A 19,593-nucleotide genomic window follows, 5' to 3' on the forward strand; every position below is an offset into this window, starting at 1 on the left:
TTTATTCGAGTTTGTTTTCATAAATCATCCAATCACATGTTTTCTGTCGACTGTGATAATGGCCAAAAGGGAGGGGAGAATTTTATTTTATTTTATTTTATTTTTGCTTGAAGCCAAAACATTTTAAATTCAAAAATGTCATCAGGTTTTACAAATTCGAATCCTTGTTTGCGCGTCATTATTTTTCTCTTTATTTGCCCAATGCCCATTGTTTTCTTTTTGTTTGGATATCATATTGCTGGAAGGATAACAGGGAGGTATGCACACTCACCTCCAAGTTGTCCAGCCTGAGTTTGATTTTCACCCCAGCGATAAATTGCCATCCTGGTGTTTCGCAGACATGGTGAGACATCATTGAGCGGGCATAATGTTCAACCTGCAACAACCATAAAAATTGAATCCACACTCGTTCATCACATGTAAATACACACAATGTTTTCGAGTTTATGGAAGTGTTTTTAATTTTGGTTAGAATAAAAAACTGGATTTCAAAATCTCAAACTTTTCAAACTTTCCTCCAATCACGTGCTCACATAATCCATCATAAGGGTTGTTATCATCATTAAAAGTGAAATCGCACAATTACCAGTTTTAAAATGTCATCAAGTGAAATTAGAACAGTCTGATCGCTGTTTGCCAAACTATGCAACATTTCAAATGTATGTTATAATTTGTGTCTAACTCATCCAGCATCCTCAATGGAATAAAGAGTATGAATGCTCATGCTCGGTTTCTTCCGCTTTGGAATTCTTCAACCACGTGCAGATTGGGATCATCCTTGTAACACGTATCGGAGCTTCAGCGAGGTGATCAACTTTCAAGGTAAGCTTCAACACAATGATGTGAAAACATTTCTATTGTAATTTTTATACTTTATTACCTCCACCATCTAAGATGGACAGAGGTTATGGTTTCACCCGTCTGTCTGTCTGTAAGTGGATTCGGACAAAATTTGGTGGATAGGTTGAGTGTATGACCAGGACAAATTGATTCGATTTTTGGGAAGATCCGGATCCGGATCTGGATACGATAATTTAAAAAATATATTTTAAGTGATTCTTCACCATTGAGAAATGCGGCCAAAAACGATATGTCGAATGATATCTCAAAAGGTTGTGGATGACTTATGACAAAACTTGTTGGATGAGTTGGGTATGTGCGAATAACAAGCCAATTAGATTTTGGTTAAGGCCCGGATGCAGATCCACCCTATAATTGGGATAAGAAACACAAACTGTTCAGCCCGGCAGAGGTATGCACTCCACGAGCGCTGTTCAACTTTCAAAATGTTGTAATTTCTCCGTTTTTATGTGGCTTGAAGAGTTCTTCCAGATGACTGCATTTTTCAAAAGGTTTTCTTGTCTGTGAGGTATTTTGGCCTCACATATTGAAAGACAATGCACCCATATATCTCAGACTATCCCATCGACTCAAAAGGTGGCCCTTGATAAGTGTAAAGGGAGGTGGAAAAATGGATCTGAAGCTACGTCTATGGGTTTTTAATATCAACTTCTTTTGAAACTACAATCGTGTTCTATAATGTGATATGGTGAGAGCTTTGCCTATAATTGATCCTCACCATGCTGCAGGATGAATAGTTTCATGCTATGGTTGAAGCCATTGGGACTCGCATCCCAATTATCACCATACCTGAAGCACACTCTAATTATTTTAACTGCAGGGAGCTGCACTTTATTATACTCCAAGGACTTTTGGACTACAGCTATAAATTTTTAAAAGTGAATATCGGATGGCCATGATCCATACACGGTACGCATGGCTTCTCCTGAACTCAAAACTCTTTGACATATATAAGACGGGCGTGCGATTTCCTCAATTTGAGGAGGCATTTATTATTTGTAATTCTGCATACTCTCTTAAGAAAGAAATATACCTGAATCGATGACAATACCTGATGTTGGGAGAAACTTTAACCACAATTATTCAGTCATGCACAATTCTGCAAAAAAAAAAGGACATGTAGACGGTCAAAGAAATGTTTTACGCATATTAGCAAAAAAGATTGATTGTAATCGTTAACAATAATCTTTCAGTAGGTGTTTTTTATGTGTCTTTCCTTGCATCTATGGACTGTGAGGGAGACTTTTTCAGAATGATTTGTTAGAAATAACGGAGGCAGAAGAGACTGGTGAGACCAATCTTCAAACAGAAACTGTGCCCCCAGCAGAGGCAAACAATATTCGGATTGTTTTAACCCATTGTTTTGTTCAGCAATTAATTTGATTTTATAAAATTACAACCTTTGCAATTTCCTTATTTAAACAAGTTTTAATTTTTACATACAAAGGCATTAGGGTGATAATTGAGCTGGCAGGATGGACTAGAGGTAGCCACACTTGCCCCAAAGCTGTCTAGCCTGGGTTCAAATCCCAACCAGCTATAAACTGCCATCCCAGTGTTTCACAGGCACGGTGATTCATCAATGTGTGTGCCGTCGCTCGGATGGACATTAAACTGCTGTGTCTATGACATATGCTGACATTAGTTTGCGGACATTAAATATCCCACAGTGTCCTTTGTGAAGAATAGGCGAGCCATCGACAGCACCATGAACAAATTACAAATTCCTGCTCTTACCACCAAATCGAACACCAGGTCTGGCCAGTCGGTTCATGAAAAATCTTGGGGCAAAAACTTCCCTCAGCCAACCCCACAATAAAGTGGGAATAATTGTGGCCTTTAAAGAAAGAAAGAAGAAGGGTGATAACAATTGATAGTTCTAGCTCCTCTGCTTATACACTGCTATTTTAAAGACTATTAACTCAAGAGCTTTCTGCAATTTCAGCGCATCTAATTATTGTAAGCAGCAGACAAACTGAATCCTATAGCTAATGATTTTCCTTTTCAAAAAAAAGTGCCTTTTACCATTTACAAAAAACCTAAATTCCGTTTCAAGAAACAAATTCCATTTGATGTTATCAATGGAAAAACAATTGATTTGGGCACTCTCATGAGGAAAAAATACAACACAATTTTCATCAAGTCTCCGCATCTATGGCGGTGTATTTTTCCAGCAAGGTGACAAAGAAATGCAGGGATTAATATAATGAAAATAAGATGATAAATAGCAGGTGGGAAAAAAAAAATGTCAACCAGATCCATTGGACATGGCACTTTCAATTAAATTAAACAGACCCGGTGGTAAAATGATTCGAGTGTTTCCTCTGAGTCTGAGAAGTCAGTTGCTTGAACCCCAGCCGAGTCATACCAAAGACATTAAAAATTGTACATGCCGCTTCCTTGCTTGATGCTCAGCATTTGAAGTCATATTTGTAGACAGAGCATGGACAAAGAACCACAGGTTGGCAACACTTATGCAAGCTTTGATTGGCCTCCAAAGCTGAAGGTCCTTGTACGGTAGCATCATTATTATTATTATTATCTTGCCAAAACGAAGTTTTTGCAACATATGTAAGTCAGATTGTATGTTTTTTATTTTTATTTTTTTCTTGTTTGTCTGTAATCACGTATAAAAAAATTATGCAGAGCACAGTTATCATTGGAAATTTTTGTAACTTCGCATATCGGAAGCCTACAGAGGTCCCTTTCATCGCACAAAATTTTGAAGGTCAAGGTCACTTTGTCACAAATCAGGGGAGTCGACGAAACCCTTATTTTTTGAGTAATATTGATCGGATCGTCTTCAAAAATCATGGGAATATATTTTATGGTCTGGCGCTCAGCTGATTAATTTTTGGTGGTGATTAGCATTGACCTTCATATGTTTTTTTTGTTTTTTTTTTGTCTGTAATCATGTATAAATCACTCTGCAGAGCACAGTTATCATTGGAAATTTTTGTAACTTCGCATATCAGAGGCCTATAGAGGTCCCTTTCAGCGCATAAAATTTTGAAGGTCAAGGTCAAAGGTCAAGGTCACTTTGCCGCAAATCAGGGGAGTCGACGAAACCCTTATTTTTTGAGTAATTTTAATCGAATCGTCTCCAAACTTTATGGGAATGTCGTATATGGTCTGGCGCTCAGCTGATTAGTTTTTGGTGGCGATTGACCTTGACCTTCATGGTTAGCACCTGAGGTCAAACATATTTGACCCCAAGGTCAAATTTTCAAGTTTTAGGAACCATATCGTGTAGTACCTCAAATTGAACACCTCGATGAGGGCTTTCTAGATATGTCAAGCTTGAGACATTATGACGTCATTTGGTGACGTGATGAGGCAAACACATATTTTTCATGGTTGCTCTGTAGAACGATTCTCATCGGAATCTCTCGTAGGCAGATATTCCTCAAGGAGTCGCTCCTGGTGGATAGCAGCTCTGTTCACCTCAGTGTGACCTTAAAGAAGTCACACGTGGTCACCTTTTGGCAAGATACGGGTCACCCTGCGGGTGACATTGGTTTTATTATTATTATTAAATCATAATTATGATGTCCATGTATGATCACAAAGGAAGGATGCAGATGTGGCAGTGTGTATATTTATAAATACACTCATGAGGTACCTGTGCGATGCACAGGAAGAGTTGGACGGCCACTGAAAAGCCGGTTCGTGAAGGACTTGAGCAAACAATGGTGAAACTGCAAATGCCGAATCCGTGAATGTTATTTGTGGAAACACTCACAGAATTTCCTCGCTATCCTTTAAACTCAATCTTTCTGTATTTTCATTCCAAACAGCATCATTCCAATCACAAATAAGTACTCCACCATTAATATAACAAAATACAATATTACAAACACTCGTGAGGTAAATGAAGAGAAACACCATTCTGAGGTTACATCTGGATTGGGAGCAGCTTCATACGGATCAAAAGTCAAAATTATAACTGCATTGAGGTGTTTATGAAACCTCCCACACACACCTTAGGACATCCGCTGGGACCCCAAATCATTGCACTGAAGGTTTGACGGGGCGACCCCAAAACTGAGGGAGTAGTTCAGGGACCGACAAACTCTCCTGCTTTATAATATAGATACCAAGGATTTTTTTTCTTTCACGTTTTTGATAATTATTTTTGGCAATCTCATCTGTATTTGGACAATTTTTCACCGTAACAAAAAAATAGCATTCTCCCAAAGTTTCATGCATGCGCATGTGATGACCGGCATTTTGTTTTCGCTGGTGATCGTATTTTCAGGGAATATTTTCACTGAATTTGGGATGAAATGGAGCGACGTTCAAATGGGATTTCATTTTTACTCTGCTCACCAGAGATTGAGACACGGAGCTTAATTCGGTATTTAGTGCCAGCAATCGAGATCGAGATTCACATCTGAAGCAGCTGTGATTGATGTGAGCGGAACATTGGCTGTGCTTGTGTTCTGGGTATAGATGGTGTTCCTTATACATTGGAGTGCTGTGTAATTTTGTTTTTACTACTTTTCGTAATAAGCTGTGGGTATTTACTAGGTTGAGGATCGCACACACAAAAATGGACAATATTGTGGATATTTTATTTGTAATTCAATCCCATCTGACTTATTTTCTGTAATTTACTACATTCCATTTTTTCACCCTCATGTCAGATTAATTTTTTTTCTCTTTAAGTGACCGATTCCATGAGTTTTGTCGGTTTTCTCCAATCATGGAAAAATCACTTGCTCAAAGCTGCTCAAATTAATATGGAAATCTGGGTCAATAGACAGGACGTTTTGTCAGTTCATTTATGAATGAGTGCCAGTAATTTTGTTGTGGGCCGGGGATCGGTTGCGAGCACGACCGCTATGTGGAGCAGTAGGGTCGACTCTGCCGAACACCTGGAATCTAGATCGTACCTTTTCGGAAAATCTCCGAAAGGTACAGGTTCCTTACCGGAGAGTGAATCATCAATAAATCAACCACGTGGGACAGGGTTATTTGCCAAACTTCAAAATACCTAGAGGCCCACGTGGCGATCTACCAAGGATTCACACCCTCGACGGAACTCGTACGGGACGAGCTGTATGCGTGCTCGACCCATGCGTAACCTGAGCGGATGATTACCGAAGTCCCGTCGGTCCAAATGTACAATTTGCCGCTTCCCCAAATTTCCCAACACGCACATTGCTAAACCAATGAAGAAAATACAAAAACGAACTGATGCATTTAACACCTGGATATTTATTTACAATGGGTGGGGGGGGGGGAGGGGGGAACACATAAGAGCAGAGTTAAAACTGACTAAAGCAAGGCAAATAATATACAGCAAAGCACTTATCCATCCCTAATTAGACAGGGCCCACAAACAGACATACACCCAAAAGAAACCCAGAAGGACATGGACCTTCCCGCCTCGTGCGGTTTGGCCGAGACGAGCGAACCAGGCCAGCGTCGAGATGCGATCAGAAGAACCAGGTGCCAGCGAGACGCGATCAGAGTCGAGAGCTCCATTCAGCACTCGTCCCAACAACCAAAACTCTCCTATTGGTCCGATCGCGCCGCAACCTTATTCACCCTTGTCCAGGGGGGGAGGGGACGCCTCCTACCTCACTGGACGGTTTTGGCATGCAAAATGCGCTCGTCGCCCTGTCATTGGCCAAAACGGGTGCCAAGGCCGTTGATTGGACAGGGAGGGGTGGGGGCGTGACGGCCATCCGGCGGACTGCCCTCCAAACAGGCAGAGGAACATTATCCTGCGTGGGCTGTGGGCATTGGATGACCACCGAGGAACTTGCTCGCATCTCCCTGATTGGGTGAGAGCCGCCGCGAGGCTCCTCCTTGAACTCTGCCCCCCACTGCTGCCATGGTGTCGGCCAGAGCGAGGTGAAGGTGAGGGTGATGCTGGTGGTGTTGTAGTTGATGTTGGTGGTGTAAAAATAAAAGGAAACCCTGACTATCAAAATAACTCCGCAGCGCATGAACATTGAATTCCCATTAGACTAGGGATGGGACCCTAACTAAAAACACACACTTACTGATATAACTGTTCTATAGGGCCTGTATGTTGAGAGCTCATGGCTTCCAGATTCGTAACAATATATTGTATGAGAAACGTTTTTACGAAGAAGGTCACACGAGACGTCTCAAAGGTGTTTCCTTTTTTTAATACTTGCTAAACCCGAGTGCCGAGCCTCGAGCAATCATGCTTGTTGTGCCAAGATGGTGAAGGGGCAAGTTGAATCTCTGTTTGCTATTGAGCTCGAAACAAATGAACTGTACTTGGGAGTGAAGCAATTCCTGTCCTCAATCGCACCACCAAAGTCATCCTCATTTCGATGTTTACTCAAATTTTGCATTGACATTAAATATCCCACACTGTTTCTGTTTGAGAAAAGACGAGGCCGAAGGGCTGGTTACAGTGGGATGGGAATAAGAAATACAGTACTGCACTCTTAATTCCCATCTCCCCATAAAACATGACTTCTCTGTTTTATTCAACAAGTGAAACATTTCAGTGTTTTAATTTTCATGTAATCCCTAGGATGAAGCAAGTACAAAGAGCAGTGCAGTACTTCATTTACGTTCACACACATCAATGTACTGCATTGCAGTGCATGCACCATACTAGAGTTATGTTTATGTTTCAAAAAATTGCTCAATGATACTGTGCCAAGTGAGTGAAATGGCAACTACAGTGGTGAAAGAGAAATACAGTGGTGATATTGGGTCAAATAGATTACAATGACTGAGCAAGCACTGACGATGTGAAGTTGGTGTTAGCATTATCAGTGTTGGTGTTACCCAGTCTTGGGCAATTTGCTTTCCAGCTTAGTCTTGAAGGAGGCTTCTACTTGCTGGAAGTAAAAATTATGACATTTTTACATGAATGTGGTTCAATCATTCAAACCCAAAGGTGTTTTTAGCGTGAAATGAACAAACCAGTGGCTGAGAGACACTCTGTATGAAGATGGGTGGATCAGTTTGAGGCTTCAGGATCTGTCCTGAAGGGAAAATCTGCTGGAAAGCCAAGAAAGTCAAATGAAAGGGTGAATTTTCAACATGCCTTCTTTACAAGGAATTACAAGAAAATTTTTGCACAGGGGGAGGCCATTCGGCTCATCATATCTGCACCACACCAATACCCCTTCCCTTCATGTGCAGTCTTTTTGCTGTGACACTGGTACTCATTTTGCCAACCTCAGAAGGATGACAGGTTGAGTCAACCCTCTGGTGTTAATTCAGTGGAAAAAAACGGAGGTTGAACTCAGGACCCGAGGATCCCAAGCCACCACCCTAACCACAAAGCCAACACCAGGTTAACGATGCAATGAGGGTTTTTTTTATTCCGCAACTCCAAGAAAAATCCCTAATTGTTACAAGCACCTATCTTTCAACATGATGGAACACCACCACACTTTGCTCAAATTGTTAAAGTGTTTTTAAATCAAATTTTGCCAGACAGTGAATTGTTAGAGGAGGGCCTATGAAATGGCCTGCTTGTTCACCCAACTTGAGACCTTCAGATTTTTATATCTGGGTTTTTAAAAAGTAAAATCTACACGAGCAAACCAAGGGACCTTGAATAACTTAAACATTGCATTGTTGATGCTGTGTCATCCAACCACATAACTCTGTTGGAAAATGTTTGCTCAGAATTTGAACACCGAATTAGATTGATCATCGTGAATGATGGATGACATGTAGAAGTTTATTAATAATTCAAGAATATCTAAACAATATCATATAAATTAAACAATCTAAAACCGATAAGTGCATTTCATGTACTTACAAGGTATAACAAATTTACATCAGTATCTCAAATAACAATAAAAAACCATTCAATGTTCATTTTGGTGTATTAATTTACAGACATCCTCTATGTAATTTGATTGAAATAACTAAAGATTTGAAAAGTGGAAGGATTTTTTTGGAAGTTTACCGCCATTGATGCAGCATCTTTTACACCACCTTATTGAATACATTACACGTTTTTCATGCCTGTTGTTTGTGTCCTTTATAACGTCCTTAAAAAAAAAAGAGAGTTAGTTTCCTGCTTGCAATTATTTTCAATTTTGTTTAACTGCCAGACAGAGTAAAAGTATTATTTCACTACTCTCTATGCATGTGTGATTGGGACAAATTCAGAGCCGCGTCCTGCTAAACTCCACGTTTGTTTTTTGATTTGTGTTCAAATTGTAACATTCAGTTGAAATGATGTTCTTCGGTAATAAACCGATGTTTGTAGACAGAAAAAGTGAACCAATTGCTTACAGTAGGGCAGCTAAATAGGCCCCATGTGCACCCACCTGAGTACTTATGCAAACATACTTTTTAGAATCCTTAAGGTGTCTAGTAAACATTTTTACAGCGCGTGCGCTGTATAGAATTGCACAGAGTTTGAAATGTCCCCGGTGTCTACCACGTCTACCACGTCTCCGGTGTCCCCTGCCCCCCCACCCCACACGTGCCTCAAGACAGCCAATGACGGCTGTCCAGTAGATGCAGTACGTAACCGAGACGGAAATAGCGAGAATTGACGGAAATACCCGAGTATTTCAATTGGAATTTGTGAAACTAATGTGTTAAATATGTGAAAACCATTTAATTTACTGCTTGATGGGAAAAAACCAAGAAACGCGCCCCTCTCATCTACGAATGAACGAAAGACGTCATTTCCGCCCACAATCGCATTTCGCGCCAAAAGACGTCATTTCCGCCCACAATCGCATTTCGCGCCGAAAGACGTCATTTCCGCCCACCATTGCATTTCGTGCCGAAAGACGTCGTTTCTGCCCACCATCGCATTTCGCACCGAAAGACGTCATTTCCGCCCACCATCGCATTTCGCGCCGAAAGACGTCATTTCCGCCCACCATCACATTTCTCGCCGATCGCCGAACGCTGAAAGCTAAGTTCTTCTTATGCCATCATTCTTTTGCAGCCTCCTGCCACACTGTATCGAACGATTCCATTCCTTCTGTTGTATATAAAGGTGCTTATCACAATAATAACAAGATTTTTACATTTCAAATATTAAGGACGCTTTTTAATTGTTGTTCAACTGAAAAAGCATACATTGCATATTTTAACAATAGTGTACTCATTTGCTTCACCACACACGCTGTATTGAAGGATTTCACTTGTTAGATGTTAACAAGAAAATTTGGTTGGTCATGGGGTCTATTTGGCTGCCATCTTGGATTTTGATATGCCAAATTCTCGAAAAACAGAAATTTTCATTACATTTGAACCAAATGGACGAGAAACACAAATGAAGCATTTATTCTGCACAATTATCACACAGGAAATTAAACCAAATAATCATTTTTAATATCAGATGACATCTCTAATGATAAAATAGAAAAATGTCCCATTTCAGCATAATATATACAAAAATTAGTCATCATCATCAAGGTAGTCTAACAGTTCCTCAGTCATAGACACCAGATTCCTCTTTATTCTCTTCCTGCTCCTCCTCAGGGATATCCAACAGGTCCACGAGGGAAGAGGGGGAGAATTGGACCACGTGACCACACAGGTTCCAGGAATCCATCCAATTTACTCCAGCCATTATCATCCTCTGGTTTGGGAAGTTCATACATGGGCATGCTTCCACTGACCAACCCTGTAGTTGACCCTGTCAACATGAGGAATTAGGGAGTCTCTGCATGGAGGAAGATGAGAAAGTTCAACCTTTTACTTGAATGTGAGTGTTTACTCTGCACCCACCATCTTCTGCAGCATCAGTGTGTGCACTTCATCCACACTGGAGATGTGAGGATAGCCATACATCAGGCAGACAAACTCTTCCAGAGAGTCATACAGCCTTTCACCCTCCAATATATGCCCAGCTGCTTGAATGCTGACTGGCACCTTGGGTACTTCTGGAGTTTCTTCAGTGGACCAATCTTCCCTTTGCCTTTGAAGGCACTGGTACAATCCTCTCTAGTAAAACAATAGAGACCCATAAGTGCTGTACAGTGGTCACGTCCAAGTGTGCGAGCAACAGACGTGACATCCACAATGCATCTCTGTTTCCCAACACCTGTATGAAAAAAAATAACAAAAATACATTTTAAAAATGTAACACCATGGATTCCTTACTTGAAAAATTAAATAATTGTCTATCCTCTCACCTGTCTGAAGGTAAATTTTGAGCTCAACTTCCAAGGCATAGTGCAGAAGTAGGAAGAAGATGTCTGTGTCAAGTGTGCGGACAACAGCACTCTTATAACCAAGCTCCACAGTGTAGTTGAGACGGAGATCACATGAGTGTCTGTCTCCTCCTCATTTGACATCAGGCTGTGGATCTCTGATGCTTCAATATTGTCATCTTGAGATGTCAGCTCATAGGCCTTGCCCTGCACAATGAGCACAGCAGGTGAACATCCCTCCAGTCTTGAAACTGCATCTCTGCTGCTCCAGACCCTCAGAAGATGATCACACATTTGTCTTTTGTTCTCATCATTCTGGAGAAATATGTTCATATCTGGGGGTTTTCTTGTGGTTGGGCCATCAATGTGCAGCTTCTGTGACATACCACGGCGTCTCCTCTCCTGTGCTTCGATGGAGTCTTTGAAATACGAATCAGTTGAGAATACAAAGCCATGTTTCTTTGAAACAATCTGATCAAGTACTTTCAGACAGATTGCAGGATCTTTTCACTTACTCAAGCTGCCTCATTTTAGGGTACTTCGACTCTATACATAATGTGAGTGAGACTATTCTTACCCAGGCCCAACATGGACTAAGAGTTCTCAGAAGACTGACAAACAAGTCATAAGGTTACAAAACTATACAAGGAATGACCATTGTTGACACAGTTATCAGATGCCAGAAAGCAAGACTTGTACAATATGAAATAAGAGTTACAATGTTGTTGGTCAGTTTCTATGTGGCAATTAACCACCATGGACCAAACATAAGGCATATATATGATTCCTTTGGCATGTTTTTTTCACCATTTTGAGAAGTGTGACCCATAAAGCATTATGAAATATTAAAAATGATGTTGTACATTGTTTGATGTTAACAAGAAAATTTGGTTGGTCGTGGGTCTATTTGGCTGCCATCTTGGATTTTGATGTGCCAAATTCTCGAAAAACAGAAATTTTCATTACATTTGAACCAAATGGACGAGAAACACAAATGAAGCATTTATTCTGCACAACTATCGCACAGGAAATTAAACCAAATCATCATTTTTAATATCAGATGACATTTCTAATGATAAAATAGAAAAATGTCCCATTTCAGCATAATGTATACAAAAATTAGTCATCATCATCACGGTAGTCCAACAGTTCCTCAGTCAAAGACACCAGATTCCTCTTTATTCTCTTCCTGCTCCTCCTCAGGGGTATCCAAGAGGTCCACGAGGGAAGAGGGGGGAAGGAAAAAAAAATGGAATCCCCATAAATTTGTCATGTCAAAATTGTTTGGAATAGCTGTTTCAATTGTATTTCTAGCATGTTTGGTTCAAAAGTTATGAAAATTTCTGTTTTTCGATAATTGGGCATGTCAAAATCCAAGATGGCAGCCAGATAGACCCCAAGACCAACCTAATTTTCTTGTTAGATTCTAAAAATGTTAACTAGACACCTTAAGGATGCTAAAAAATTATGTTTGCAAAAGTACTCAGGGGGGGTGTGCATGTGGCCTATTTAGCTGCCCTACTATTAGCCCTGTTTTCGCTTCACGCGCATGGGGTAATTAATATGTCTATCCTCTACCTGTCCTTGCATAGGACCCATGTGACATGACCAACATCAGAAGATGACCTTGCCCATAAACTGATAAAATATGATTTTTAGTGAACTTTAATACACCTAAACCCTGACAGAGCGGTTCACATTATGTTCTTGTGCTATCTGATGCAAGAATCAAAGGTTACATTAGCTATTAAGTAGGAAAAATGGCAATTTATTTTGGCTCACCACGTAACAACGTTGATAGCCTATGCGGTGATGTCACATGACACTGTGGATTGCTGATTTGGTGACATCATACAATTGCATACCAAAGCTTGCACCCAAAGCGGTTTTGCGAACATACTGCATTCACAAAACCCGATCGTTCGTTATGTCAGCGTTTCAAGTTGTGTACTTTTACTGTCCAACAGAATAAATTAAATAAAAACATGGGAATTCATTTTGCAACGGCTCGATAACGTACAACCCATAACTGGATGAACCAACAATAACAAAAACAAAAAACGTCGTATGAAAAATAAAGAAATAAGTAAAAGGAAACACCAAAGAGATGTCTCATGTGACCTTCCGAAAAACATTTGCCATGCAATGAAATACTGCCACTCATTCATAAATCAACGATCATGATGTCCTGTCTATTGACCCTGACAAACCAAAAATGATTTAATCAAGTAATTATGGGATATTATTTGTATCAAATTGTTGAAGTTACATTTTACATTACGTGGGATTTCTGCAGGTACCCGCTGGTATACTATCATGTTGATTACAAGGATCCGAGGATATATACAGTACATATATTATATTTTTGTTCTACTGATTAGTCATCTCAGCAAAGATTGGTATTTCAGTTCGTGAAGCGACGGGTCTTATATTCTAGTGGAGATGTAAATTTGCTACGTGGGATTTTGAACCTCAGTTCTGAGCTTCATGAGCAATCAGTTCAGATGGGAACATGAAACAGGACAATTGGAGAATTTATCTTTTCCACATTTCCTCTCTGTTTCTTTGGTATTCTGATTTGTGCCACACCTTTCATCACCAATGTTGTTCATTACAGCCTCATGGAATGTGCTGAAAGAAGCAAGGCAAAATACGGTCGATGGACAAAGTTCTGAGCACAGTTTTGTGACATTTCCATTGTCAATTCTTCGTGCTCTATTGTGCACTTCACTGCAAGCGGCCATTGGCTGGGGTGTGGGGGAAAAGGGGGATGGGGTGCAAAAGTTGATGCAGTGCCCCTGTTAGTTAGAGATGGAATCTGAAAGTTGTTCAGGTGTCAGTGATGACTCACTTACTGTCCAAGCCTCATGTAGGCCTAACTGCTAAGGTGGCTAGCTTAAGATCTTAGGGTCTCGAGTTTGAGCCCCTGTCGTCCTTTGAATTAACACCATGTGGGGTTGACTCAACCTGTCATCCTTCTGAGGTCGACAACACGAGTACCAGTGTAGTGATGATATAAGGCACTGTCTCAGCGGCACAGGTGTGCCCACAGAAAATGATGCAATCAGCAGCCTGTGGCTGCACACAATAGCTAACTACCTACTCTTCGCAAAGCACACCTTGGGAACTTTGATGTCCACCAAGGAATGCCAACAGACAGGACGTCCAGTTTGACATCCATCTGAGAGATGGCGCACACATTGATGAATCACTCTGTCTGCAAAACGACAGGATGACAGTTTATAGCCAGGTTAGGATTGAACCCAGGTAGTCAGCTTTAAAAGGTGAGTGTGTGTACAAAGCTTGTCCATCCTGCCAATCCCACAATGTTATGCGAAGCACGGTCTCAGGAATTCCAGATATGAAATGCTTTGAAACATGGTCGCATGACCTAATGTGAACACAATGTGCTTTTGAAACATTTCAGTTTGACGACGATCATGGCATTGAAGCGGACTCCACAAGGAAATACTCACATAGTCCTCTACTTCACATTTGAATGTTTATGTCATTATACAGTAAATTATTGTATGAATTTGGGATAGTTGTGGCATGATGTGAATACCAACAAGCTATACCACATCTGTAGGCTGAGGGTATCAGAGACAGGTGAGTCAGGGGAATTGGTAGATAGGTAGACATCAGATCGATAGATAGATGGTGGCAATTGGAATGACGTGCGGAACATATCTAATCATATTAACGAGACATCGACGTGTATTACTAAGAAATGATTTAGTATGTTATTCCAAAAAATGATAAATAGACTGACCGGACTATTCGAAGGAGCCTTTTTGTGGCGTGGAAGCTTATTTCTGAGAACAGGATTAAATGATGCAAGCTACCCTTTCCTCGATTTAGATAGATAGCCTTTCGGTTATTGCATGCGGATTCAATTCCCACTCCATACATATCATTCTTTTCAAGAAGAGCAAAGGCTTGATAAGTATCCTTTCCCCCCCAGCATCTGCAAATGCCTGTTATTACTCGGCCAAGGCAATGGCGTACATAGAAGCAAGCAAAAGGAATATAATTTTCACAAACATTGCCGTGAAAATCTTACAATTAAATGTCAAAGAAACAACACCGGGTATTGTAATGCAATGGGTCACATGACGTGCTCAATACCAGATTTCCTCCTGAGTCCTGATATTCCAACTTGTCCAAAATGGTTTCAATAGTTCAAGTTGACACGGGAGTTGCTTTTTCTCGACATTTTTTGGTTGTTTTTGTTCGTGACATTCTCTTTAACTCAGCCTTGAAGAGACCCGATGACGGTGATGGAGCAGCTCAGGGATACAGGAAAGTACAGGTAAGATAATTCACACTTCCAGCCAATGGAAAACGTGTGTCATCAGGTGTTCAATGGCATTGCGTTTGTTTCCTTCCTTTGGCACTCTTTGTGCATTGCATAAAAAATGGCACTCTTTTGTGCATTGCGTTTGTTTCCTTCAATCGCTGGATTATGTGTGTGTGTGTGCGTGCGTGCGTGCGTGCGCATGCACTTGCATAACGGTTCACTCCAGAAATGAAAAACTCAACAAAACTGCAACCTTTCCACCAGCCCATGTGTGCCATTCATTTGTGATTACAAACAAACCTTTGAGTGGAGTGGAGGATTTGAACAGATCTCAAGGTGTCTTTCCAGAATTCATTGTAAGCAAGCAAATATGAGCAAGCATGTCACGTCAACATGGACTTGCGGAAAGGTTTGACCAATTTAAACACAGGACGTGTACAGTCACGTGGTTTCTTGTCATATTATGACATGAAGCACAGTCATTTTATCGGATCCTTTGAGTGGAAATAACATTGTTTCACCATTAACGGACTGCTGGAAATCCGCTGGAAGAATATCGTCCACACCCATATTGTCCCGTCGTCCTTCCACCACACATGCGACATTGCAAAAGTCCATGACGGCAAATGACTTCCAAAGAGTCTCCACCTCGTGTGAACACATATGTCGTGCAGCCGCAATACTTTTGGTGTGTTTGTATTATGCACACTACTTTTGGTGTGTTTGTATTATGCACACTACTTTTGTGTGTGTTTGTATTATGCACACTACTTTTGGTGTGTTTGTATTATGCACATTACTTTTGGTGTGTTTGTATTATGCACACTACTTTTGGTGTGTTTGTATTATGCACATTACTTTTGGGGTGTTTGTATTATGCACATTACTTTTGGTGTGTTTGTATTATGCACATTACTTTTGGGGTGTTTGTAGTATGCACACTACTTTTGTGTGTGTTTGTAGTATGCACACTACTTTTGTGTGTGTTTGTATTATGCACACTACTTTTGTGTGTGTTTGTATTATGCACACTACTTTTGTGCGTGTTTGTAGTATGCACACTACTTTTGTGTGTGTTTGTAGTATGCACACTACTTTTGTGTGTGTTTGTATTATGCACACTACGTTTGGGGTGTTTGGAGTATGCACACTACTTTTGGGGTGTTTGTTGTATGCACACTACTTTTGTGTGTGTTTGTAGTATGCACACTACTTTTAGGGTGTTTGTAGTATGCACACTACTTTTGGGGTGTTTGTAGTATGCATACTACTTTTGTGTGTGTTTGTATTATGCACACTACTTTTGGGGTGTTTGTAGTATGCACACTACTTTTGTGTGTTTGTTGTATGCACACTACTTTTGTGTGTGTTAGTGGTATACACACTACTTTTGTGTGTTTGTTGTATGCCACTACTTTAGTGTGTGCTTGTTGTATGCACACTACTTTTGGTGTGTTTGTTGTATGCACACTACTTTTGTGTGTGTTTGTTGTATGCACACTACTTTTGTGTGTGTTTGTTGTCTGCACACTACTTTTGTGTGTGTTTGTTGCATGCACATTTATTTTGTGTGTGTTTGTAGTATGCACACTACTTTTGTGTATGTTTGTTGTATGCACACTACGTGTGTGTGTGTGTGTGTGTGTGTGTGTGTGTGTGTGTGTGTGTGTGTGTGTGTGTGTGTGTGTGTGTGTGTGTTTGATTTTCCAAGCAATGGGATGTGACTGAAAAACTTCTGTCTTGATGTTACTTTTCGGTTATACGCAGCACAAGGCTGCAGAGTGACATCATTGGCCGAGGGCATGGTTGTACCGCTGATGCAATGCCATCTGCTGGTTGGGACGGGAATTTATAATTTGTTCACGGTGCCGGTGATAGCTCGCCTCCTTTTCGTGAAGGACACCCTGGGATATTTAATGTCCACCAACTAATGCCGGCAGAAGGGACGTCCGTTGAATGTCCATCCGAAGGACAGCACGCACATCGATGAATAATCCGGCCTGTGAAACACCGCCGTGACCGTTTATAGCTGGGTCAGGATTCCAACCCAGGCTATATTCGGCTTCGAGGCAAGTGTGTGTACCTCAAGGCAAACCTGTCAACCCTTTTCTGTTACTTAAAGGTTCACAGAATTAGAAAATCATGTTTGGTTTAATAGATATGGCTTCACTGAACACTAAATCGTTCTTTTCTTGATTAAATATCTTGAAAGGAAGATTTTAATGTTATTTGGTGCCCTTTTGCACTTGATTGGCCCTGCCCCCCCCATCCCCAAAATGCACGATAGGACCGACCCAAACGTCATCCCGATCCTGGGTTCATACATGTATGATCTAACAGCACCTTCTCCATCATGATTTTGACTATCGTCGTAATTTGTGGATTCTTGATCAGAAAATTATTCGTCAAATTCACTTTCTCATTGGTCTGAAGTGAGTTGTGCAGCCATTATGCATTGTGTTCTAACGATCTTTCCCTTCCTGATGTCATGGCAGTTTATCTGGAATTTTTAGGGGTGGAACCCGATGGGTTTGCTTTTTTAACTGTAGCATCTTAAAAAACTATTAGAATTAAAAACCACGTTCAGTCTTTGTTTATTACTTAGAAACTAATATAATCACATTAAACAATAAAATAAAATTTCCAATTCTGTGCTGGACCTCTAAGCAAGGAGTCACGTCAATGAAAATATTATCCTTCAGAGGAAACTTTAATCTCCTTCCATCTGCAATGGTGTGGGACCCAATGCTGTGTTACAAGCGTAGCCATTTTGGTTTGTACAATGCCCAAAATACTTTGGTTCCCGCTTTTATTCACGTCCTTGATAGTCCGGCAGATATGTGAAATATTCTGGTAGTTTTGTGCCTTTGATGATACAAGCATGAAATTTGGTACACAGTTGTAGCATACCCTTAGGAAACATTTTGGATATAGGGACATTCCAGATTACCCCTCGGGCCAAAATGGTGGCCATTTTACAAAATGGCTGCCACGAATAACAAATTCTGCCTACAAGGTCAGCAAAGTCATATGTGCTTGGTGCAAAACACAATGTAGTGAGTATAATATGATTATTATCAACTAGTATGCACATGCTTCATTATCGACTTCATATTTGACTAAAAAATGCATCTACGGTGGTCTATGAGGGACACAGATAACAGTTTACCATCGCAATCATGCATGGCTGGAACAAGAGCTCTGCAATATAATCATGCATGTGAATGTTACCTGAATATTGTTTCTGGAAATATAAATAGATCAAAATCAAATTTGGTGAAAGGAACTTAGAGTCCATGAATATTTCCATTATTAATTACACACTGGTAGCTGGCAATGTCGCGATTAAATGCATAAATTTGCGAAATCGATATTGATGTACTCACTGTATTAATTTTCATGATTGCATAATGGAAATGTTCAAACTACAATGGTGTGTTCATATTGATTTGGGTTTAACATGGTCCTGTCCAGCGCAAAGAAATAATGTATGGTGGCCTATTGGGGACATCGAGTGACAATCACCCAAGATCGCCATTGTGTATATATGCATCTGCTCTGGGCTGAGGTTCGTAGTTGAAAACATTTAAACTCTGCTATTCTGTTTTCAGGTGAGAACTCCACTGTAGTGTACCCAAAGACTAATCCCCTGCTTGGTGGTGGTTCTTCCCAATTTTACAGTGACTGATTGGTGGTGGTTCAAGACAATGGCCAAGCATTTCAAACTATTAGACCCCCAGCAGTGAGGGCCAAGTACATCTGTTACATTAATTAACCAGACAGACTGGAACCTATGTGTGCTGTGTCAGATGGACACCACTGAGCCTCTTCATTGTCCAGCTGACTCCAAGCGAAGCACAGGAGGGTCTGGATACCAGACTCTGGCAGACAACCTCCTCAGGTTCAGTGAGATCGACTGCTTGCCAAAATCTCTCGACATGTCCCGCTTGGACGATGATGAGGGTATTGAGTCCACCTTCCAGCACCACAGGGCTAAGTGGCATGATTCGTGCAGACTACAATACAACAAAACTCAATTGATTCAGGAAGAGAAGAGGAAAACAACCAGTGGGGATACCGAAGGCGTGACACGAAAGCATACCCGTCAGAGTGTGGACCACACAGAGTCACTGCTCGAAACGTGTTTCTTTTGTGACAAGCCATTAGGTAACGAGTCTTTGCGCAAAGCTTCTACCTTTGAGCTGGACAGACGAGTCAGGAAATGTGCTCTGAAACTAGAAGACAAGCCACTTATTGCTAAACTGAGTGCTGGAGATATGATGGTGCAAGATGCCCTGT

General features: G+C 40.7%; 1 long non-coding RNA gene across 1 annotated transcript in view; it reads left to right on the top strand.

The window, feature by feature from the left end:
• Nucleotides 1-19,593, top strand: part of LOC147033801 (uncharacterized) — a 109,020-nt gene that overhangs the window by 36,685 nt on the left and 52,742 nt on the right. Inside the window, exon 2 of the long non-coding RNA XR_015058786.1 lies at nucleotides 691-822. This is a non-coding gene — a long non-coding RNA (uncharacterized LOC147033801). The remainder of the gene's footprint in view (nucleotides 1-690; nucleotides 823-19,593) is intronic.

The sequence above is a fragment of the Eptatretus burgeri genome, chromosome 1, assembly GCF_056783735.1.
Source record: "Eptatretus burgeri isolate ZD-2024b chromosome 1, Ebu_testis_v1, whole genome shotgun sequence".
NCBI lineage: Eukaryota > Metazoa > Chordata > Myxini > Myxiniformes > Myxinidae > Eptatretus > Eptatretus burgeri.